The sequence below is a fragment of the Drosophila nasuta genome, chromosome 2R (genome assembly GCF_023558535.2).
Source record: "Drosophila nasuta strain 15112-1781.00 chromosome 2R, ASM2355853v1, whole genome shotgun sequence".
NCBI lineage: Eukaryota > Metazoa > Arthropoda > Insecta > Diptera > Drosophilidae > Drosophila > Drosophila nasuta.
This window is the reverse complement of record NC_083456.1, coordinates 32,685,224-32,710,408: the sequence shown is the minus strand read 5'-3', so window position 1 is coordinate 32,710,408 and position 25,185 is coordinate 32,685,224. Positions and strand designations below refer to the sequence as shown.

At 38.8% G+C, this 25,185-nt stretch overlaps 1 protein-coding gene across 2 annotated transcripts in view; it reads right to left on the bottom strand.

Moving 5' to 3' along the window:
• Positions 1-25,185, bottom strand: part of LOC132786694 (protein glass) — a 75,589-nt gene that overhangs the window by 12,237 nt on the left and 38,167 nt on the right. Inside the window, exons 1-2 of one of the 2 annotated variants that reach the window (XM_060793301.1) lie at positions 12,493-12,566; positions 5,698-5,781 (exon numbers count right to left, since the gene is read on the bottom strand). The gene's annotated coding sequence lies outside the window, so the exon portion shown is untranslated. Of the gene's footprint in view, positions 1-5,697; positions 5,782-12,492; positions 12,567-25,185 lie in introns of those variants that run through there. The other variant, XM_060793300.1, reaches the window with a different exon arrangement.

Sequence of the window (25,185 nt, the reverse complement as noted above, 5' to 3'; positions counted from 1 at the left end):
AGCTACAACTCCGACTTCGACTCCACATCCAACTCCAACTCCAAGTCGAAGCTAAGACAAAAGGGTGGGCGCTAAGAGTTGAAGTTAGACGATCCCATGTATTCAGTTTTGAAGGCTGCCATTCATTAAAGCCATTTAACTGTTAAGCTTTGTATTTTGTAGGTAGGTGTGTGTGTGTGTGTCGTGTGTATGCGATTTTGTCTAGCAATTTGTTTGCTGTCATGTCAAAGTGCAATGAAAATATTTTCACTTGCCCATCAAATGGCACACAGCAAACACACACAACACACAACACTTGACATGCGGCAGACAAACGTCAAACATTCCGCAATGCCACCCAAACAGCATCTTCATAAATTTGATGCTGTTGCCGTTTCACCCAACGGCAACAACGACGGCAGCAGCAACACTCCCACATACCCGAAACGGAGTCTCTCTTTGGCAAATATCGTGTGTTGTCTGTGGGCTCCTTGAGGCCTGACTTCATCTTCATCGTCTTCCTCGTCTTGTGGGTCGATCAAAATTTTTGTGGCGTCGTTTTCATCATCATCATTAAATTCGTCAAGATGCAAATTTCTTGGCGTCTTCTTTGTTGTCGTTGCTGCTGATATTGCAGTTGCAGCTGCTGTGGCTGTTGCTGTTGCTGTTGTGGTTGCTTGACAGTCGTGCGCATCTTCCTGGAAGGGGGACAGATTGATTCCAGTCGCCAGGTTGAGGCATTTTCTCAACTTGTAGTGGGCGTCTTGCGGCACGTAGTCGACTACCGAGTAGACTCACATACATATATGGGCATCTATAACGCTTTGAAGTATAACTCATGCTTAGACAAACTACATAAATTGCTCGTGACTGCAATTAGACAATTGTCGCTGTCGTCAAACCCATATAGCCAAAGCCAAAGCCATGGCTCAGAAGCTAATGAATTTTTATTTGTGCTCGCATATGTCTTACAAGACAACAGCAGAGCAACAGCAGCAGCTACAGCAACAACAAAGTCTTCATTGTGTTGGTGTTGTGTTGTGCTGTGTTGTTGTGGGCATTGGTTGGCTTAGCTGTTGCTGTTGTTGCTGCTGCTGCCGTTGCTGCTTGTATAAATTACCATAATAACAAATTACGGATCATTAAGATTGTCAGCTACTTCGTTTCAATTAATTAACCATTAATTACAAAGCGCCTGAATGGCAGAATGTGGCAACACAAACAGTGCCTGCTAACGACAAATGCTGTGTACATGAGCCTACAGACTTCAAGCCCAAAAACCTAACAACCAAACAGCAAACAGCCAGCAGGCAGCGGACAACGGGCCAACGAACGGCATCCAGGCAGCCATATAAGCCACGACGACAAGAAGCCAAAATTAATGCAAAAGAAGACAACAACAACAATTGTTACAGCAAGTGAAGAAAAGCACAAAAAAGCAGCTGTGCACAAAAATGCAAATTTTAACAGAGTAAAACAACAGCAGAGACAGCAACAGCAACAGCGACAACGACGACAAAAAACAAACACAACAAATATGCTAAGAGACTTCACTTTCAATATACTATAAGCAAAGGATGCTATTTGTTGTTCCCTTCCATTCCCTCCCCTTCTTCTCTTTCTCCAGCCAAGCTGTTTGTCGCGTTTGCAAGTTGCACAAATTGCATTTTGCCATATAAAACACAATTTCAACTAAAGACAAAAGAAAACCCAAACAGACAACAGAAGAGTAAATGTGACAAAAGCCCAAAAACGCAAACCGAAAGTGAAACTTCGAGAGAACCGAAATGGGAAACTAGAAATTTGCATAGAAATGAATTTGCAAGAGCTACTACAACATATAAGTAGTATATCCAACTACTATAGCATGTCTATAAGTAGTAAATCTACTGCCGACTGCAGATGCTGCATCGACTGCGAAGCATGGGAACAATTTATTTATCACTCACGAAAGCAACAAAGGAATGTCGCGACTCTCTAACTATATTCTCTCTGAAACATGGTCTAAAACTAATCACAAATCTATAAAATACTCGTAATAGAAAACAAGTAAGAAATCGAGTGTGCTCGACTCTGAAATACCCGCAAAACGGAATGGTATTAATTTTAAAACATACCAAATTAAAATACCACAAAAATACTAAAAATATACCATGTGTTGTATTTGGAATTGATAAAGTACTACATGTAAAACATACCATTTTCAATTTTAAAATATACTAAATTAATATACTACTAAAATACTAAGAAATATACTATAGGGTATATTTGGTATATTAATATAGTACTACATGTAAAACATACCATTTTAAATTTTTAAAATATACTAAATTAATATACCACTAAAATACTAAATATATACCAATGTGTATATTGGGTATATTGTTATGGAGCTACATTCCAAATAAATACCATAGAGTGCAAAATATACTAGGTGGTCAACCATAGCAACTCAGCCCCGTAGTAAGTATAAAAAACAAAAGACTTAGGCAACGAACTTGACAATCAACAGAAGAAGTGAAAGACATGGCTATATCGCCTTGGCTGTTGACGATGATCTAGGATATGACTCCTTCTGCCTGTTACATACATTTATAATACCCTTCTACCCTATGGGTAACGGGTATACAAATACAACTAAAACTATATATAGTTGGGTTTGGTTCACGCTGTTGTGCAACCGCAAAACCGATAATTATGGAACTTCAGGTGGTTCTTATTACGTGTGTTCACGTTAGTGGTAATTGCATGCGACTGGTCGATTAAAGAATTCCACCTTCGATTTCATGTGCTAGGTGAGCCCTACTACAACTACTTTGTTACTGTATGGTTTTAGCCTGCGGCTTGGCTTTATGACAGGCCGATGACTGAGCGAGTTCGTTGCCTAAGTCTTTTGTATGATACGTGTGCTGGGGAATGCGCATGCAAATATTTGCATACATTTAGTATACGCTTGCAGTTTGCAGTTTTCAGTTTACAGTTCAGTTTACTTACACACCCACTGCCATTGCCTTAGCAACACAAAGGCCTCTTTTAGATACGAGCACGATACTCGGGTGAAGCCGCAGCTCTAAATATATTACACTCTAATGTCTTTTAAACCGAAACTATAAATTTCTTATCGCACATCGAAAATCGCGCTTGCCCCTACAAGTCAAAACCGAACGTGGCCAGCGGCAGTCGTAGTCGCAGTCGCAGTCGCAGACGTAGTCGATGTCTTGGACACACACCCTAGTTGGCATGATATGACCATACTACACACACACACACACACTCAGACGCTGACTCGTGCGTCATATTCAAATGCGGAGAGTCTGGGCAAGAGTCTGTAGATTGCGTTCGGCAGATAAGACAGCGCCACTGTTTTCTTTTTGGCAGTGGACGGGAGTCGGGAGTCGCATTCTTTCAAAGGCCGTTTCAGCGCGGCCGGCCTAACGGATTCGTTCGTTTTGGACCAGGAACCACAAGCTATGCATATGAGATCACATGAGTGTGTGCCATAAATGGATGGCAGGCGAGTACGTGCCTTAAAAAGTCAAATGTGCGGATAATAATTTTGATTTATTGGCACAACAGCAACAGCGAGAGTCGCAATACTTAGTTGCAATCTGTGCCAGATAACTCAATTCAACTTCGACTCGGACTTGGCCATTATCAGACGCAGCCGCAGCCGCAACCCAAGCTCAGCCTACTAGAGAGGCGTGTGCTGTGTGGAGCTGCGGAGGGGCGTGTGCCTAACATGCTAATGAGCCAACATTCGGTGGACCAATCGCTGCGCAGCTTGACTAATATTCAAAACAACATCAACCTCACAGCCAACAGCAACAACAATGCCCACTCAGTCTCAGTTTTGAGTTTCTTTTTTTTTGGGGGGGTATTTGCGTCGTTGTTTTCTGCATCTTTAGCCATGATGTTTGCATAATGTTTGCGCGAGGTACCGCAAACATTTTCCGCTTTGCGTGCGTTTTAATTATGAAACTGGGAAATCGATATGTGTTATTTGCATAAACCATTCGCACGCGCAAATAAAAAATGATGAGACTGCAGACTCCAAGCCACGAAATACTCGTCGTCATCTATCAGCTGGCCAATGGGATTGATTTATAAGCCCGTTAAGGAATGTTATTATCTGGGGGATGCCGTTGACAGGCGCCGAAAGAAAAGAAAGTCACTCGCATTACTTTCTACCTCAGTTCAGTTCAGTTTCTGTGCACTTTTTATCAGCCTATCGCTGCGGGCAACTCCAGAGAGTCATTCATCTTGCAGTCAAGGCAGTAAAGCAGATTAAGCTGTAAATAAAGCTGCTGCTCTGTCAATCTGTCATGAAATCCAGGCCTCATATTCGTCCTCATCCTCATCCTCACCTCACTTCAATGCTCTTTTAATTGCAGACATTTATGCGCGCTCCATTTTGCAGATTTGTAAGATTTGTTCGGACTTACAGAAGATGTTTGCCAATTGGCAATAGGCAATTGAATTGCTTGCCCCCCGACTAATTGCTTGGGAATGCGAAAAGCGCTCTAACGGTCTCCCATCTTCTTCTCTCTCGGCCATGCAAATTGAGATGTTGCTGCTGCTGTTGCCAGTTGTACGCACAATTAATGCCTGACAGCAGTTAGTTCGGGACACACACTCAAAGGCAATTAGGGTCGTCGTCGTCGTCGTCGTCGACGTGGTCGTGTGGCCAAAACCATTGCGAAACATTCGCGACAAGTCTGCTCGTTGTTGGACAGGCAAACAGCCATGCAAATTGTAATTTATGTGACAAATTTTTATGTACCACATGAGGAAATTTATTGAACACTTGCGACGCGTTGCGTTTGCGACGCGACAAAGATGCCAAAGACTCCAAAGACGAACCCCATTGGGGCATGAGTTCAACGCTAACAGGTGTTTTCTTAGCTTCTTGTTTCTCTTGTTTGTCCGTCCAGTGTGTGTGTATGTGTGTAAGCTCAGTGATTAGTTATGTAGCTCCGTTAAGTCCATAGTTTCGTATTCATTCATCGACTGAACGAGCATTCGATTGTCAATTTCGGTTCATTGAGTTTTTGTCATGACGGAAGCAGCTCGCAGCTCGAAGTGTTGACTCTTAACTGATGTACGCACAGCGTAATCCGAGTCATATTCAAAAGCCATTTATCATTTAAGAGGCTTAAGCCATATCATTCCAAATGCCTTTTGTCTAACAATTTGTCAATGATGCACGGTTCCGTTCGTCCGAGACACAAGAACCAACCAACGACTCATCCATTAATATAAGTCAAAATTTTGTTAAGAGCTAAGCAAAGAAACTAGTTTCTTTTTAAGTTAATTTTTGTTTGGTATTTTTTCGCCACAGCGGTGCACCGCGTCATCGAAATAGAAATCAATAAAAAAAAATCCAAGAGGATTTCAAGAGGCAGGCAGCCACAGCCACACGCATTAGACTAATTAAAATATACGAGTTTGTGGCGTGAGCATATAGCGAGATTTGCATTTAAAATCGATTCAAACATGCTTATCTCTCTCTGTGGTGAACTAAAAATACCCAAGACACCCCCACACGCAGCAGGTCAACCAGTTTATAGAGCAGCCTCATCTATCATTCTGATAGCGTGAACTCTAAGCCGGAATTCGAACTAAATTTGGAATTTGGATATCGGATTTGGATGTGGATGTGGAATTTGGAATTTGGACAATCTGTATATGTCTAATTGATGTCGCAAAAGATGAACTTACATTTTATTGCTTAGCTTAGGTTGTTTTCGATGCGAAGTGAAAGAGCTTAAGGTGCTGACTCTGACATATTGCATAGGATTCGCACTGAAACAAGACAGAGAGAAACATTAGGCAGGCACATATAACATAAATATAAAATAAATAATTAAAAAGATTAAGAACAACAAACCAAAGGGTAGAAACAATAATAATAAACAAAAGGTCAAATCACAAATAAAAAACCGGTTTGACAATTTAGCAAAATTCAGAAATTAACTCTTCTTCTTCTACCCAAATACACATACACATATAATCTGTGTTTGCTCTCCTCTCTCTTAAGCGTTGTCGACGTCATTAAACGACGAATAAATATTTTAATAAAATCATTCTTATTTCAGCACACACATTTCCTATGCAACTGCCAAACTCAGCTCAGCATACAAAAACTTGTTGTTTGACCCAATTTCCCATTACAAATTATTGGGACAAAAAGGGAATTTCGCTTCGCGCTGCAAAATGGTTTTCGTCTTGTGCCATTGTAATTTATTGCATGTTTTGCTCATTAAATTGATTTTTCTTCCCTCTGATTTTGAGTGCGAGTGTCATTGCCGGGTCGGGACTGTCAGTCGGACAGTCCGACAGTCGGACAAACAAGGAACACAGAAGCACACGAATGTCTCTCGATGTTGTTTGTTGTTTTCAGCACGCTCGAGTTTCATAAAAAATGCCAATTAAGCGTGAATATAAGTGCCAGATAATTTTTCAGACAGCAGCCAATGTAACCCAAATTGCCAAAAAGCCAAAACAAACCCCGAAAAAAATAAGAGTTACAGTCCCAACTGCATATCGAAGTGAGGAAACAAAAAAAACATACACAACAGTTTTATGCTCTGCAAAAAGAAAGAGAAGAAGTAAGAAAGTCGAGTGTGCTCGACTGTGAAATACACGCTACTTATTTTTAAGGATTTTAATTTTAAATAAAATTTCACAAAAATACTAAAAATATACCACAGAATGTAAAATATACCAGATTGCTAGTCAAAGCTAATCACATAACATTTGCTGTCTAAAAATAATATGTTTTTCTTTTATAGTCTTTGAGATCTGCGTATTCATGTCCATGGACGGACAGACAGACGTACAGGACGGATCAAGAATATATATACTATGTAGGGTCGGAGAGTCCTGGAGTCACAAAGCTATAATACCTTTTTACCCTATGGGTAGCGGGTATAAAAACTCCTTTCTTTGTCAGGACATGTAACAAAACACAATGGCAAGGGAAATCTGTAATAATTATCATTATTGAAATCGATTTCAATACAACGCACTTGTGCTTATGCTTAAATGGAATGCTACTCAAGTTATTATTAAATGAGCTGAGAGACCACCCCGAACGGACGGACGGACGGACGGAGTGACGTCCTCTTGAAGTGAATCGAGTGAAATCTTCAAAGCTGCCGTCGTCATCGAGTAATAAGCCTTGCTTATCGTTCAAATGGTATGTGGAGGGCATTTGATATTCGTTTCAACTTTAGCGCCTGACACAATAAGGCAGCTTTAAAAAATATTTACAACACTCAAGTGCAGTTCAAGTGCTGGGCCAAGTCATCGATATGCCCGGCGATGTCCAACTTCGAGTCCAACTTCGACAACTGCGACTCCACAGGCAAAAACGAAGGCCCCCAACATAAAGAAGAACGATACAGAGTGCTTCTTCTGCGTTTTTGTGTTACTTTTATTTCATTTTCGAGCATTTTTCATTTAAAAGCGACAGCCAACTGATGTCGATGTGGATGTGGATGTGGATGTCGATGTCGATGTCCACTTCCATTGCCAACTCTTGGCTGACCGAGATCTGTATGTTGGCATGTGAATAGAGGTTAGTTACTTTTCTCTTCTTCTTCGAACTTCGTGTGGGACTCGTCTTAATTTCAATTTCAATTTCAGCAACATCAGTTTCAGTTTCAATTTCAATTACAATTTCAATTTTAACTAGCCAAGTTAATAAGGTAATAAAAACAAGGCAATTGCGAAAGAAATAAAACGCAGTTAATACAAAGACCAAAACACAATGACGATCATAATAACAAAGTTCGAGTGCGAGTAGGAGTATGAATACACGGTATGAGTATGAGTACAATTCAATGCTGCTCTCGTGTTCAAAATGTCAACAGTCCGGGGTCGCAGCATCCCCAGGCATCTCATTTTTTTGTTGGATTTTAGTTTTGCTTTTCGACTCGATTTTTTTTGTTTTATATTTGGTTTTTTTTTTGGGAGATGCTCGTTTATTGCCTTGCGATGCGGCTTTGATTTTGATAAATGTTTAATTAATTTTGTGCCTCAGTCAAACATTAAACTTGGCCATTTTCAGACTTAATGAACAAAAATTAACAACACACTGAGAGCGGAGAGAAACCAAGCGGAAGATCTTCAAAGTGAGTCTTTGAATCATTTCAGTTTTTTTTCGTTTTTGGTTAGTTTTTTTTTTCCTTATATTTTTCGGGGTTTCTTAGTTTCTCGCCGTTTTACATTATGCTGGCTTCGAGTCGAGTTGAGTCGAGTGTTGGCTTGGCTTGTGTGTGGTTTAATATTATGAATGAATGTTTACATATGTGAAAAATGTTGTAATTAGTTTTTCTTCTTCTCTGCCCTCGCTGAGAGTGATTTTCAACAACAACTGCAAATTACAAGTTATTATTAATGTTAACAAGCGAAATCGCCGTGTACTTATGTGAAAACTCATTTGGCAGGGGGTCTTCATGATTTATTTATCCATCTATATATATTTGGACAGACGATACATACTCGAACATATGCTGTACATTAATGTCTGTTCTTGATTTATGTGAGCATGGCTTGATTTGTTACATAAACCGCACTCAGCACTCAGCACTCAAGCACTGAGCAAGTGGGTCAACTGTCCCCTGGGTCAGACTGTGAGTATTGATGAAAACTGGCAACTTAACGCGCAATCTGTGAGGCTTCAGCGGTAGCTGGTGAAGAGTACATAGAATTCGAAATCAAAACGTTCCACAGTAATTATGCAAAAGATTTTCGAGTAAAGCTCATTGCACAAGCACGGTTGAAGTTGAAGCCTCGCTGCTACTCACAACTCACTACAGTTTAGGCCCATCAACTACAACGAATGCAACGACAACAACACGAGCTCGTAAAATATGCAAAATGTGTGCCAGGCCGTGCAGTAGACAACCGACAACCGACAACCGACAATCGACAACCAACAGCGAAAAGCGAACAGCGAACAGCGAATAGTCGACAACCGACAGTGAGCAGTCGGCAGTCCGTTAACGACTTGTGTCAATAAAAATCAAGCAAAGCACTGCAATTGCATTCATGGATGTACTCACTACGAATACGAATTCTGCAGCAGGTTGCACGCTGCCTCCGTTGTTGCACTTGTTCTACTCATCGTTGTTTGGTTGGTGTTGATGTTGTTGCAGCTGGCAGGAAAAATCGAAGAATGTCTAGACAGCAGACAGCCAAAGTCACTTCACATTGCAGCTTTGCTTCCTGACTGCCAGCCTCTAACGGACGAGCAATGATTGTGAAGATGTGGATATGGATTTTGCTGACTGTAGCTCTGTTGTAGCTTTTTGTTGTTTTGTTTTGTCGGTGCAACAAGTATTGCAAAGACTTGCGCAAAACGTATTAGTTGCGGCACATACTCGTAAATATTATTGCCAGGCCAAACCGAGCTAAGCCAAAAGCCAAGGATAGCGAATGAGTTGCAACTAAATGCAGAAATGCAATAAATTCTTTAATATATCGAATACAAATCGTTTAAAGCTCGCCCATTGTCTTCAGGATATTAAGCATAAACCGAAGGTTTCATATTCATGAGAAAACAAGTAAGAAAGGTATTGGCGAGTGTGCTCGACTGTGAGATACTTGCAACTCACCGAAAAATAATGAAAATATACCATCTGCTATATTTGATATATTGGTATACTATTACATTCAAAATATTATATATAATTTAAAATTTGAAAATATACCAAATTAATATACCACAAAAATACCAAAAGACTTTATTTGGTATTTTTACATATTACTACATAAATATACCAAAATATACCAGATTATCAGCCAAAGCTGACCCTTTTGCCCTGTAAAAAAACAAAAGACTTAGGCAACGAACTTGTCAATCAACAACATGTGTACTTAATGGAATGCAGGAAGCCCAAAGGGCACATGGCAACAATTGCACTTCAAGCATCAACAATAGAAAATGAAGTAAATAAATAAATAAAACGAAAATCAAAAGCGGGCAAAAGTTCTCAGCGTCAGAGTAACAATTTATGACACATGCTCTTGTTGTTGTTAGTGTTGTTGTTGTTGTTGGTGTTGCTGTGTGCCAGCAACAAGCGAAGCTACTCCACAATGTCGACAACGACGACGACGACGACGACTGAAGTGTAACTTCCCACTGACCCAATTTACAAGCACTTAATGCCAAAAAGGAGAAGTTGTAGAAGAAATAAACAAAGACGAAAGCCAAGCTGGTAATGCATATCAAATAAAATTAAAGTAACAACAACAAGTACAACAACGAGAGCAATGGAGCAGCAACAATGCGTGCCAACAAGACGACAAAAATTATGACCAAAATAGACAAATAAAAAATTTAAATTAAAATCCAAAAACTCCCACACATAAAAGTCGAGAAAGAGACTTGAAAAAAACGGGGGGCTGGGGAAAAAAAAAGGTCTGTCAAAATTAAATCATTTCGGTGGCACACAACATAAACCGATGGTTAAAAGTTGATAATGATGATGCTTGGATAACGCTCGTTATTACTTTGCCTCAAGTTGCTGTTGTTGGTTGTCCAGTGCGTTGGTGTCTGGCACTGGCTTTGGCAGCGTAACAAATGCTATTTTGACAAAGTGTCTGACATGAGGAGCGTGGAAAAAAATAAAAGACAGGCAAGAAACACAAACAGAGTCTGGGGAGGGCGATTAACATGCGAAAGTGAGAAAATCTGAGTGCAAAATGTGTGTTTCGTGTTTCGTGCGTTGTAAGTAAGTAAGTATATAAATATTAAAATTTCTTTAGCTATTGTTGTACTCACACCAGCTGATAAACTCTAGACAGTTCGCTTCTGCCACCGTTAGAGCAATCTTGGAAGCTTGGACGGTCGAGCCGAACACACACATTTAGTCCATTCCACTTGACGAGCTCGCTTCCGGTTTCATTTGAGTGAAATTTTGCGCCTGCGGCAAATTTATGTGAGAAAACAACAACTAAAACATCAACAGCAACATTTTTCATAGAAAATTATGAACGAAACCGAACAAACATCCAAGATGCAATTTGCATATTTGCCGCCTTTAGCGCTTTAACACATACTCTCGGTCCACTCATTAATAGCGTATTTGTTGTTATACTCGTATACAGCTAAAAAGCACGGGACAAGCATAAACCATCGCTCATCGACGGGTATCGTGCATTAATTATTAATATTAAATATTAGAAAAATCCATAATGGGCAAATTAATCAGTTTCGATTTCATAAGCTTAACAACTTTTGATTTGCCAAATGTAGGCTATAATTTGAGAAAAACTCATTCTATGTTATTTTATGGGCCCAACAGATAATTAAGATGACAATCTTAAATTGATGAGATTAGCCAAGCACCGATTAGAAATCGAGAAAGCTGTGCCCAAAAATTAATAAGATGGAAAACTTTTTGGCATGTTTATTGCGCATCTTAATTGAAAATGATTCAAATAGCATTCCGCATTATTATTATTGATTTAGCTACTCTCGGTTTAATTGAATTTAAATAATTGCATCTGCTTAGTATTCATTGAGTATGCATTAAGCAGCTGCTGTCTGTGTATTAAATCTCTACAAGTTGATTTACTTGTCATATAAATAAAGTTTATAACCAGCTCGGCATTTGCCCCTATCAATATACTTGGAAACATAAATAAATAAATAAATTCTTGCGCCAGTAATTATTCGAGTAAGTGTCTTATCTCATCGCACAGTTGTGGCTAATGATAAATTAGACAACTCCTGCGAATTTGACATCGAAAATTTTCAATTATGAAGCCATTAATATTTACAGAAACTCTCAAAGCGAACAAATTTGATTAATTGCTTTTTTGTGGAGCTGCTTGCTTTAGTCTTTTCTATTTTCGCAAACATTTTTGCACAGAAGGTGTAGCCGGAAGATTTTTCGGCTTTGGCTTTGCCTTTTGCTGCGCAGTTCTAATTAGCTAATTATACGCTAAATTAGTGTATAATTATTGTGAGCTAGGCCCGAGTGACTAATATTTGCCAAAAATATATATATATACTCGTATTCAGATCTATACTCGACACTTGCAGTTTTGGCGATTTCTCTTCTCGTTTGATTTCTATAAATCTCTTTCTAACGAGATTCGCTTTTTGACAATAGGCGAAACATAAGCATTGAAGAGTAAACTCATAACTGAAACAAAGGAAGAGCATTTAAAATTAATGAAACATGCTAAACACAGATCAAAAGAGATTTTCAATCCGTTCGATGTAGTGTTATATCGCTACAAAACGATGGAGATAAAATCCAAATTTATGCCCAGGCGATAAGACGCCGTTGAAATTTGATTATTTGCTTTTTTTCTTTCTCATTTTATTTATATAAAAAATATTTTATTATATCGAACTATAGAAAATGTATAGTAGTGTGTTTTTTTTGGCATGATTATGGCAACAACAACAACAACGTCACAGGTTCGAGTATATGGTTGTTTTTGTTTTTTTCGCTGACGTCAAACAAAAGACTTGGGCAACGAACTTGCACTCACCAGTTTAAAGTTGTAGGAAATTGTATCCAATTTGAATAGCTTAATAAATCCATATAAAGGTGATCGCGGCCAGGTTATTTTTATTTTTATTTCTATTTGTTTTGTTTTGTTTTTTTCGCTCTCTTTCTCTCTCTTAATGTATATAAATATAGATGTAGAAATTGATAACGTAGACAATAATTCTGTTGTCTGGTGCTGCTTCACACTTTTGCATTAGTTTCTCACATGGCTCTCAACCCATTATGGGCATTATTTATGGCTCTCAATTGTTGGACTCACTCACACACAAATCATAGAAGTAGAAGTATTATCAACTTATCATACAATGCCATACATAATTCTTGCACTTTTCATTTCGTATGCTTTTTCAGCTCATTAAAAATTCTGGAAAATTAATTGAATTTTGCCCGCGTTAATTATCGTTATCGCTGTCTCGACTTCCGTTTGCGGTTACGGCTTCCGTTGCGTCGCGTTGCGTTTGGGTTCCGTTTTTGGTTTTGCGCGGCAAATTGGCGACAGGAGCTGCCGAGAGAGACGCCCACGACGAGCAGCAATCGTGATCGAGATTTTGTTTTGTCGGCCGACGGCAAAATGAACAGCGAGTGGAAGTTTACGGAAGTTGATTCCAAAACGAACAACGAACAAACGAACGAACGAACGATGACAACGAACGAACGCTATTAAAGTCTCCGCTCTCCGCTTCGTGGCGCACGCAACGCACAAACACTTGAAACTGAACTAAATCTCGCCGGGCTCGGACCCGGGCCAGCAAGTCCAAGAAGTTGCTGGCTCGCAGCAGCAGCAGCAGCAAGCAGCGCGCTAAGCTGAGAGCATGACGGCAACACTGGAAGAGCGAGACATAAAAGTCTCTGCTGTTGGTGTGTTTCATTGTTGTTGTTGTTGCTGTTGTGTGGACAAGCGGTAAATGATAATAAAAGCTGCCTAGGTTTTATTTTTTTGGTGGACGCTAACGTTGACGCCAACGTCGCAGTCGCCGTCGCAGTCTCCGTCGACGTCGCAGCCAGCGAAAAATCAATGAAAACGTTTCGATCTGTTGTTGTTTTTGTTAAGAGTTAGCTGTGCGCTCTTCGCGCTCTATTAGCTATTCTGATTTATATATGTATAATATATTTGTCAATTATTTTTATGTTTGTTCGTTGCCTAAGTCTTTTGTTTGGCCCCCGAAATCATTTTCGGCTGTAGCATTTCTCATTGTGCGCCTCCGATTTCGATTCGATTCTTTTTTTTCTTCTCTGTTCCGTTGATTTGTAGTGGGTTTTTGTTATTATTGTTAAATTTAAAGTATGGTTTATTTTTAGACACAGCTTTGTAATAATATTTTGTGGGGGGATTTGCATAGATAGGGCTCTCGCATATAGATTTATAAAACTGTCAACATTTGTTGCGTTGCGCCCCATAACTTGGACAATTTATGATTGGGCTTTTGATTTTTGTGAATGGATTCGGTGCAAATTTCAGAGTTTGCTAAAAATATAAATACTTCGAGATAGAAAAAGAAAAATACCTTTTGACCTCTAGAATTTCGAAAGGCCTCCATTATGGACACGCCCTGCTCTCTAAACTTTCCAATATGCACGATATTTTCTCACACAATTATGCTGCCCCATTGATAGTTTTTGATGTGTTTTTTCCTTCCTATTTCTTATACAATTTAACGTTCATTGATGTAGTCGCAGTCTTGTGCATCTCTTTCGCTCTTTCGTATAATTTATCAAAAGCTTTTAGTCAATGATTTCGAATTTACGATTTCTTCTCTAACCAAAACGAAGTTGTGACGAGTCGCTTCAATGGCCCATTGATCTGGAACTGGCACCAGGCAGCGATTTGGCACTGGGGGGGATTTGTTAAAAGCCTTTGGCTTTGACTGCGTTGAACAGTTCTTTGAGTGCCGCAAACGTCGCGACCCCCATAAGCGTTCACTAATTCATTTCACTTCCACTTATTAGCTACAACATCGAAGCGAACAACATCGAACAGCAACAGCAACAGCAACAACGACAACGATAACCACTTGCACCTGGCTTTTGGCTGTTAGAGTTTTGCTCCATTTAAAACATTTCAACGTCAATCAATATGCATTTTGAGCTCAATCTTCCGTTTCGATTTTCGATTTTCGGTTGTCGAGTTTCGTTTCGTTTCGTTTTTGGCCATATCGTTTTTTTATGGCTTAATGCCGTTTGCTGGGCTTTTGAACACTTAACGCTACATTTACGGGGGCTCCATTGTGTTATTGTTATTGTTGTTGCATTGCCATTACCCTGCTTATTAGTTTGTCATATCTGCGGCTATCTCCGCTGATCATCTGTGTGTGTGTTGTCTACTCTCTATCCATTTACTCCGACTCATTTGCATCTTACAGATATTTTACAGCAGCGCATTTAAACGGCAATCGCAGCTCTTTTTCTCACCGAAACACAGAGAGAGAGATGTTTTTCAATTTTGAGTATTTTTTATGAATTCTTAATAATATCTTTTATGTTTGATTTGACACCTTGCGACGAGCGTTTCCAATATTAACGGTTTTTTAATTACCATCGATTCTGCTTCCCAACTTTTGCTGGCCAACAACTCGTGTTGTCTTTTGTTTTGCCTGGACAGTCAGTCAGTCAGTCAGTCAGTCGGTCAGACGAAGCTCTTCAGATTGTACAACACATATGTATGTGTAGAAAAGTGAAATTGAAATTGAAAATAGAAATGAGTCTAGCAATAATAATAATAAGAATAACAATGGAGGCAGTTCATTAACTTGCCGCTTTCGTCAACTGTGCCAAATAGCGCCACGTCATGGACTCAGCCCTGCAACTTCAACCAAAACTGGAGCTGAGTTGAGCTACCTGGAAAACACTTGCCACTTGCCCCTTGCAAGTCCATTTGCTGTGGCATGCAGCGCCCACTCAACTTGCTTCTCTTTTTCTTTCTTTCTGTTATATATTTTGGGTTGGTCTGCCGCCCCGCTTGACCCATTTTGTTCGACTCTGCTCTGCTCTGCTCTCCAATCTTCTGAGTCGGAGTCTGACTTTGACTGTGGCTCATTGTTAAGTGTAACTATTAGTTCGGCCGCTGTATACGCTACGTTTCCAGGTCAACGGGGCAATCAATCATATTACAGTGTAAGAAATTTGTATACCTCAGTTGCTGCCGCACGACATGCCGCCGCCGCCTCACATAAAATGCCGAAACACACACAAAAATGTATCAATAAACAACTAAGAATTCTGCGCACTCGTAGTGCTCGACTAGAGATTACTCTGTAACGTTGAAACAAAACTATGCAGATGGTTTAAAGAGCAACACAAATGTCTAATTCAACAGGGAACTAAGGTTCATTTAATTATACTTTTCCTTTCAATACAAGAATTATAAACACCGCTTGATCTTTACGCTGTCTATCTTCAATTGCACTTCGATTCATTTGAGATTAAAGGATTTTAGTATTCTGTTTAATATAACTATTATGAATAGTTGGTGAGCCTTTGGAGTTTGTTTTTGCATTGCAAGAAAGTTTTTAATAATGTTATCGAACTGTTTAAGAGTTTTGTAACATGCACAACAATTCTAACTCCTCATTATTCAATTAAAGTTTTCAGGCTGAATCTTGAACTAAATCTGTAGTAAAAAAGTAATAATATATATAATATAACATAAGTAAACAGATACCTTAAAGAGCAACAGGAAATTAGCTAATATTTCTTTGCATACAATTTGACATAAGAATTATGATTAACCCTTAATCTTTAAGATGTCTATCTTCAATAGCACTTAAATTCATAATGGATAATACTATAGAGAATAATCTAATCTTTGTTTATGGATCATAAATATGTCTTCAATTCCAACGCAATTTTCCATAAAATATATACAAAATATTTGAGACTTTTTTAATATGCAAAACAATCTTAACTCTTCATTATTCAATTACAATTTTCAGGCTGAATCTTTAACTTTATTTTTACATTACACTTTGATCGCCTGCTTACAATGATATTAAATATTTATTGCTGAGAAATTCCTTCATAATATTGTTTGATTGGTCTAGTTATTTTTTCGCGGGCAGCAGAATCCCAATTTAAATTGCTCATTGTTAAAAAAAACTGCTTAAGGCCTTTTCCGTTCTGGAAATATTTCGTGGCATTTCAAGGCATTAGTTTGTTATTTTCTCAGCATATTTCTAGGTACTTGGGCTGCGAGTACATAGAAATCAGCGCAGGAAGCGCATACCACAAAAAAGCTGCACATTCATTACACTGTGTGGCTGTGTGGCGTGTTGAGTATGAAAATGAGTTTATTTTCGTTTATTTACTTTGAAAATGAACTTTTTCCCCATGCTCTCCGATCTCGAAGCTCTTGTTGCGGTTGTCGTTGTCGTTGTCAGAGTTGCTGTTGCTGCTGCTTTGGCTGTTACCGTTGTGTGGTGCTGGGCGGATGTCGAGTGTTTAGCGGAAAGTGAAAAGTACTGCTTAAAATAGCTTAGTTTGCAGGTTTCGCCTTGCGGAAGTTGCCGCTAACAACGAACGAACGAACGCTAACAAGTCAAGTTGTCTATCATAGAAAAGCAATTTCCATGCCAATGATTTATGAGCCGCTTAACCGGCCCATTACTATCTTATCTCTGGGCTATTATGTACACCATTTGAGCTGACAAAATATATTGTGCTCGAATCTAAAAAGCTGGCCGTTGCCACTGCCTCGTTGCCTGCCTTAGTGACGCTGACATGTCGCGCTTATCGCCGCAAAACTATCAACAGACAGACAGACAGACAAGAGACACAAGAGACACACAGCAAACAAAGCAAAAGCAAAACAAAACAAAACAACGCAGCAGACAAAACAAAGCCAAAACTCACTGACAAAGACTTACAGTACTCAGTGTACTCACAGTGCACAGTGTTTCTCAATTGTTAGCCACCACGCACGCGCGCGCATTTACCCAAACAACATATCCAAAGCTCGAGTTTCAGCCAAGTCCAAACATGTGCCCACATTATCCACTGGAGTGGCCACAGCAACAGTCACAGCAACAGCCACAGCAACTGCAACTCCATCTGCAACACAGTCTTAAAGTCTCGCTCACTGTGTGGGGGTCTATGCAAATGCAACTCCAACTCCAACTCCAACTCATTGAATGACCCTCGTTAGGCCTACTGCGTGAGTTTGCCCGTTTAACTCTCTGCCATTGCCTCTGTCTCGGTTTAGCCGCACGTCAGTCACGCTTTGTTTGGGCTGTCAAGATGACAAGTGTTTGCTTTGGACGCAGCTTGTTGCAACTTGCATGCAGCTTGTAGCTTGTAGCTTGCAGCTGGCGCTACAGCCGGCTAAACTTGACATTTGATTGTATTTTAATTAAAAAGTGCTCGAACATTCAAATAAAAGCCAAGTAAATTTATTGCAATGCGTTCAACCGGTGCGTGGTCTGCACTCCAACTCCAGCTTGAGTCTAGTTCCAGTTCAATGCTAAAAATTGGCCCGCGATCTGACTTGTCCATATCTCAAAAATTAATTCACGCAGCGTTATTATGCGCCAGCAGGGGGTGGCAAGAGGCGGCCACATTTGGCCACATTCGGCCATTTGGCCATTTGGCTATTGGCCATATGAACACCGTCCATGACCGTGTGCCAGACCGACAATGACGACGACGACGACGACGCCTAGCGAAATGAGGTCGAAATTATTTGCAATTTATTGAAGGCAATCATAATGCTTATGAGCCGCAGTTGGTGTGTGTGTGTGTGTGTGAGTGTTGTGGTTGCTCCGACCGCTGGTGGTTTCCAACCTGTCCATGGACATGGCGTCGATGTTTATTAGTTCTTCAGCTGCTTGCCATTGAGCCATGAAATGCCGTTTTCTAAACTTCATTTTTATACCCGCTAACCATAGGGTAGAAGGGTATTATAAATTTGTGTATGCAGGAAATGTATACAACAGAAAGAAGAAGGCATCTCCGACCCCATAAAGTATATACATTCTTGATCAGAATCAACAAAAGAGACGACAATCGGGTTTAAGTTGCTTTCCCTGAGAATGTTGTACATTTTGAATATATTTCTGTATATTCTCAAGTTAATAGTATATTGATACTTTGGTATATTTTTAATATTTTTGTAGTATATTAATTTAGTATATTTAAGAATTTAAAAATGTATATATATGTATGTAGATATACCAAATATATCCCTTGATATATCTGTAGTATTTTTGCGGTATAATAATTTCGTATATTTTAAAATTGCAAATGATATTTTTAATGAAGTACTATACAAAATATACCGATTATATACTTTGGTATATTTTTAGTATTTTTGCGGTATAATAATTTCGTATATTTTTAAATTTCAAATGATATTTTTAATGAAGTACTATATAAAATATACCGAATGTACACTCTGGTATATTTTTAGTCATTTTGTGGTATATTAGTTTGATATATTTTAAAATTGCAAATGATATTTTTAATGAAGTAGTATATAAAGTATACCGATTATATACTTTGGTATATTTTTAGTATACTTGCGGTATAGTAATTTTGTTTATTTTCAAATTTAAAATGGGTAGCGGGTATCTCACAGTCGAGTATGCTCGCCTCAAGCTTTCTCACTTGTTATAGACACTCTTTTTGGCGCGCAAGAATGTGCATGGATGCGATATACAATAATACGATTTATGCACACACATAAAAAATACTGCCACATGCAATCATACCTAGGAATTCCTTAGCAATTTGATAAATTAGCATTGACCTAGAAAATGAGTTTACTTAAGTTATAGCTTCTCACTTAAATAGCAAGCAGAAATGTTTCTCAGCTAAAAATAAGAGCATTAAGTTTTCGTCTTTCAACACTTCGCAAACTTCTCTTTCCATTTTCATTTCCATTTTGTAAATTGACTTTGTGTCTTTGTGTCTTTGTGGGTAGCGGGTGGTTGATCATAACGGAAATGTTGTTCACCACAAGATTCAGAGTTGAATGTTTGCCTAGTTTCGAGTGTCAAAACTATTTGCCTGGCATTAGCAAATACTCTCGAGTACAAGTATTTGAAGCTCGCTCTCAGACTTGTCACAGCAAAAGTGTCATTAGGCAATGGCAACTTCAGTCTTAAGTCAAAGTCGGAATGTAAGCGTTTGCCCATTAATTACATCATATTTATTTTGGCAATACTTTGAACTGTATTTTATGTTGACTGCCAAACTTGGCTGCAAGTCGTAAATATCAATGTGCAACTCTAAAGCAGCTGAAGACGCCGATGAAGATGCCGATGCAGATGCTGTTTCTCAGGCCCACAGGCCACAGCTGGCCTGGCTCTGACTCTGAATCTGACTCTGACTTGGCGTTGTCAATTCTGGCAGGAGATTTGAATATGGCATGAGCTCTAGAAGAGTTACAAATAAACGTCGACGTTGTTGTGTCTTTCATGCTTTTCATGTTCAGCGTGATCATTCAATGGCAACATAGACTCATCTCACCTAGACGCAAATCTCTTGTTTGTTTCTATGCAACTCCAACTCCGATTCCAACTCCATCTCCAACTCCAGCCCGACTTCATCTTCATTTTGAGCGCAGGTGTTGGATAAATATCAAAATAGTGCAAAATCGTGCATACGAAATTTGTACGTGATGCCATGTTGTAGGTGTCGGTTTTGGGTTTCAGATTCGGATTCAGATTCAGATTCAGTTTCAGTTTCTTCTGCTGTTGCTGTCGCTGTTACTGTTGCGACTTCACGCCGTCCAATTTAAAGAAGAAAAAAAAAAGACTCAAAGAACTGTCGAAACAAAGGCAACTCTCGAAATGCAAAGGGGCATGTAACTAAGCCAGCAGCTCGCAGTCGTTGATCGTTGTTGTTGGTCGTCATTGACGGGGGTACATGAAATGCGTGGCTCATTCAAATTGCTCAAGTCACACACACACGAACACAACACACACACTCGCACACCTCGCGCGATGTCATTAAAAAACGTTTAAAATAAATTTTTGCGCTTTTATTAACTCTGACATTTGAACAAAGGCTTTTGTCAGCTTTGCTGCCTGTTGTCTATCTATTATTATGATTAAAATATCTCAAGAAAAAAAAAAGAAAAAGAAGGAGAAGTTTATTTAACCCGATGCCGCTATATTTTTCATTAGGCCAGCTCGCTGTTTGTTTAAGTAGCCAACAGCAGGCAAACGGACAGCAGCGGCAGCAAGTTTGAAAAAATAAATTTATTGTTGGTTTTTTGGGCCGCGCTTGTTATTTCATTGTTGTTTTCTTTACTGGGCTTTTCAAATCAAACTGCTCCACATTCAATATTGAACGCATTCAATGCTACAACACATGGGTTTGCTCTCTTGTTTATTTTCATAATGTCTGCCTCTGACTCGAGTCTGTGCCTGGGACACACCTCAAAAAAAAGCAGCAACAACAACTGCCACTGATAGCCACCGTTCCGACTCCCGAGTTGCTCAAATCTCAATTCGACACCAAACATCGAAACTGAAATCTGAAATCTGAATTCGAATCCGAATCCGAATCTGACATCGACATCGACACCGACGCGTCGGCTTCTTTTGGAGCCAGTTGAAACTATGCGGCATTTAAACATTTACGATTTGTTTTAAATAAAAGCAATCGCCTTTGCCGCCAAAAAAAACAAGAAAAAAAAACAGTATTAACAGTATTGCAGCTCAGCTCAGCACACACACACACACACATAATCACAAAGGCGCAGCAATCTCTCGAATATTGGCTTGACATTAAAATCTGTAAATAATTCGCGCCATTAACCGTGCGACGATCTGTTCGACCCAGGTCCCAAACCCTCCTCCTCCTCCTGCCCCTCTCACTTGCTCCATTAGCCCCTCTCGACTTGCCCAAAATGCGATCTCAAGTTGTTTGATTATTTATTTAGTGCTGTTGTCCGAGAGCTGCTGTTGTTGTTAATAATTTAAAATATTTTTGCCTCGCTTATTTATGGCGCAATTTGCCTGATAATTTGCTGTTCCAAATGTCGACGAAGTGCCGACGACATTTAAATACAACATAAATAAATATAAATTAAATAAAACCCACAAAAACACACATACACTATATATGTAAATAAATAAACTACTGAAAATTTATTAGCATGTTTACAAACTCGTGCTTGGCAACAAACTATTTCATTCCCTGCATACCCTGCAATTGAGTGAGCCTTACAATGGAGTTACATCATTAACTTAATCCTGATAGTTGGAGATATCCTTGTAGTATTGATGTCTTTGTATACCTGATACCCATAGAGTATTATAATTTTGTATCTACATAAATTTACATGCATGAAATGATGATGATCTATGTCTATGAAATCGAATAGCAAACGTAATTTGCAAAAACGCCTGCTGCAGTTAGGTCTTAGTTTCATTCATTGACAATACGGTATATTTTGTACACTATGGTATTATGTGAATGTTACAGTATATCGATATGCCAAATTTAGTATTCGGTATATTTTCGTATTTTCGTACATTCATTTGGTATATTTCACACGTTTGGTATATTTAGTACATTGCAGTATATTTTTGGTATTTGGTATTAGTTTCTTCCATTGGTTATTCGGTATATTTCAATATTTCTTCAGTATATAATTTCGGTATATTTCTTGCCTGTTATTAGTATATTTTCAGCATATTCATTTGGTATTATTAAACTTGTTATTAGTATATTTTCAGTATATTTATTCTGCATATTTTATATACTTGTTATTACTGTTGTTATTTTAACACATGAATTTACAGCAACTTCCCACTTTTAGAGGGTATCACCTACTTAATTGTTAATTTGTTTGGGAACTCATCTTTTTTTAACTTTCGATTATCTTATCAGCATATATGGTATATTTTGTACACTATGATATTATGTGAATGTTACAGTAAATGGTTGTGCCAATTTTAGTATTCGGTATATTTTCGAATTTTGCAGTACATTAATTTGGTATAATTCGCACGTGCTATTAGTACATTTCGGTATATTTTTATACCCGCTACCCATAGGGTAGAAGGGTATTATAACTTTGTGCCGGCAGGAAATGTATGTAACAGGTAGAAGGAGGCATCTCCGACCCTATAAAGTATATATATTCTTGATCAGCGTCAACAGCCGAGACGATATAGCCATGTCCGTCTGTCCGTCTGTGTGTCTGTCCGTCTGTCCGTATGAATTTTGGTATATACAATAATAACTATAGTATTTATGATTTCTGAAAATTTGGTTGCGATCAGATAAAAATTGTCGAAGTTATTAAAGAAATACTTTTGTATGGGCAAAAAGGCCTACTTACTAGGGGTCTTAGTTGCTTTGGCTGACAATCTGGTATATTGTGCCGTCTATGGTATATTTTGAATACGGTACTATGTCGATATACCAAATATACCATTCGGTATATTTTTAGTATTTTTACAGTATATTTGGTATATTTTGGAAAATAAAGCAAAATATATTTCTTTCATTCAAAATGGGTAGCGGGTATCTCACAGTCGAGTTCACTCGACTGTAGCTTTCTTACTTGTTGGTATTTGGTATTATTTTCTTCCATTGACAATTTGGTATATTTTAACATTTCTTTCAGTATATAATTTCGGTATATTCCGTGTCTGTTATTAGTATATTTTCAGTATATTCATTTTGTATTATTAAACTTTTTATTAGTATATTTTCAGTATTTTGTATATTTTATATAATTGTTATTACTAATGTTATTTTAACACATAAATTAACAGCAACTTCCCACTTTTAAAGGGTATCACCTACTTAAATGTTAATTTGCCTGGGAACTCATCTTTTTTTAACTTTCGATTATCTTATCAGCAGAAAAAGAGCAGATTCGCTTTAAGTGGTAAACCAATTTCGAAGGTTGCCTCAATGAATTATATTTTATTGTATGAATGGGATGAGCTACACTCAACAAACACAAAAACAGTAGAATGTTATCTCAAAGTTACAACCAATTAGTCGATCGATTTGGAATTTTGCTGAGTGCAAAACATTTATCAAATTTTACATGCATGAGAATGAAGCAGTATTTAAATGAAGCAATTAGCATAAATGAAGTGAGACAGATGTAGAGACGGAGACTGAGACGGAGAGAGAAAATAAATTATATAAAATCGTTAAGGGTCGTTAATTTAATTAACATTAGCATTTTTAGCATACATATTCATGCTCAATCAAAAATGATGGAGCCTCAGATTGAGATTCTCTCGCTCGACTTATTTGGTATGCACCTCCATTAAGCAAAAACATTGTGTGTGTGTGTGTGTTTGTTGTGAGTTGACCATGTCGGAAATTGGGCTGCAGGCTATTAAAAATGCTCAAATTTAAAATCAATTAAGCCAAATTTATGCTGACATGAGACAAATCTGAGGCAACATCGTTCGACATTTTGCGTAGGCGGTCATAAAAATGAGCTCGACTTGACTTGGACTTGACTTGAAAATGAAACGAACTACGCAAGCTCATCCATCGTTGGATCGCTCGATCGCCTCCAAGTTGGTAGCCCATTACCGAGGCATAAACAAATCATTAGATGCTTGTTTTCTTCCATTTTTTATTATTTTATTATATAGTATTTGATTTGATTGGAAGCGATACGATTTTTGGGGCAACAGCTACTGATTAATGCGATGTCTACACGCGATCTAGAACAAGTTTTGTGTATTTTTCGATCGTTTCGTCAGTCAGTCTCCATCTCCATCTCCAGGAGGAGGACTAGAGCCATTCCACATGACACATGGGCACATTCGATTCGATTGCTGGGCCACCTACAGCGTGATGAATAACAATTAGTGGCATAAATCAATGACAATGACATTCGGCAATCGTCGATCGACAATCGACAGCATCGAGCATCGACGAGTGTCTCAAAAGGCAAACAAGCGCATAAATAAGAAACGCACACAGCCAATGGCTACAATGTGCTCCATCCATCCATCCATCCATCTATCTGTCCATGAATTTCGTCTAAGCTTCGGCTTCAGCTTGAGCTGAAGTCCAGTACAGCTCACTTGTCGTCTGCTTGGCTCTAATTGCTGCGCGTCAATGTTTACCAAGCTGTGGGTGTTCCACACGCATATTGCCTTGTTGACCGCTATTGGAATATTGGATTTTCGAATTTCGGTATTTCGATGGTATTTTGTTGGTATTCGTATTTGTTTGCTTATTCTAATGAACCATCGCCACGGCCCACACGGCGCATGCGCAACGTGCCTCACCCGTGCCTCCCCTTTCACCGCCCTTTTGCGCAGTGCGCATTGCGGAATGCGCGATGTGAGCATGATCTCATGTAACTCAATTCACATGATTCATGCGCCAACTGTGAGAAAAATGATTGAATTAAAAGATACGCGCAGCTTGGCAGGCAGCTTTGGCGAAATGTGTAACTGTGCAGGCGTTCGATTTTAATCGCTTCATTTAAAATGCCGCTCGATACGCATCAGGTAGCCACCATCTCAGCAGTCAGCAGCCAACAACCAACAGCCAGCAGCCAAATGTTGCAGCTGCTGCATTGCGTGCCACTTGCTGCGATCTTGTTTTGACCAAAAAAAGATCAAATGCTGCTGGCCAAAACCAACGTTGATTTGATTTTATGTATTTAATGGCAATGGCGAAATTGTTTAATTAAATTGTTTGGCTCGCAGCTCGGAATACTGCGAATACTTTGCGGCTCAAT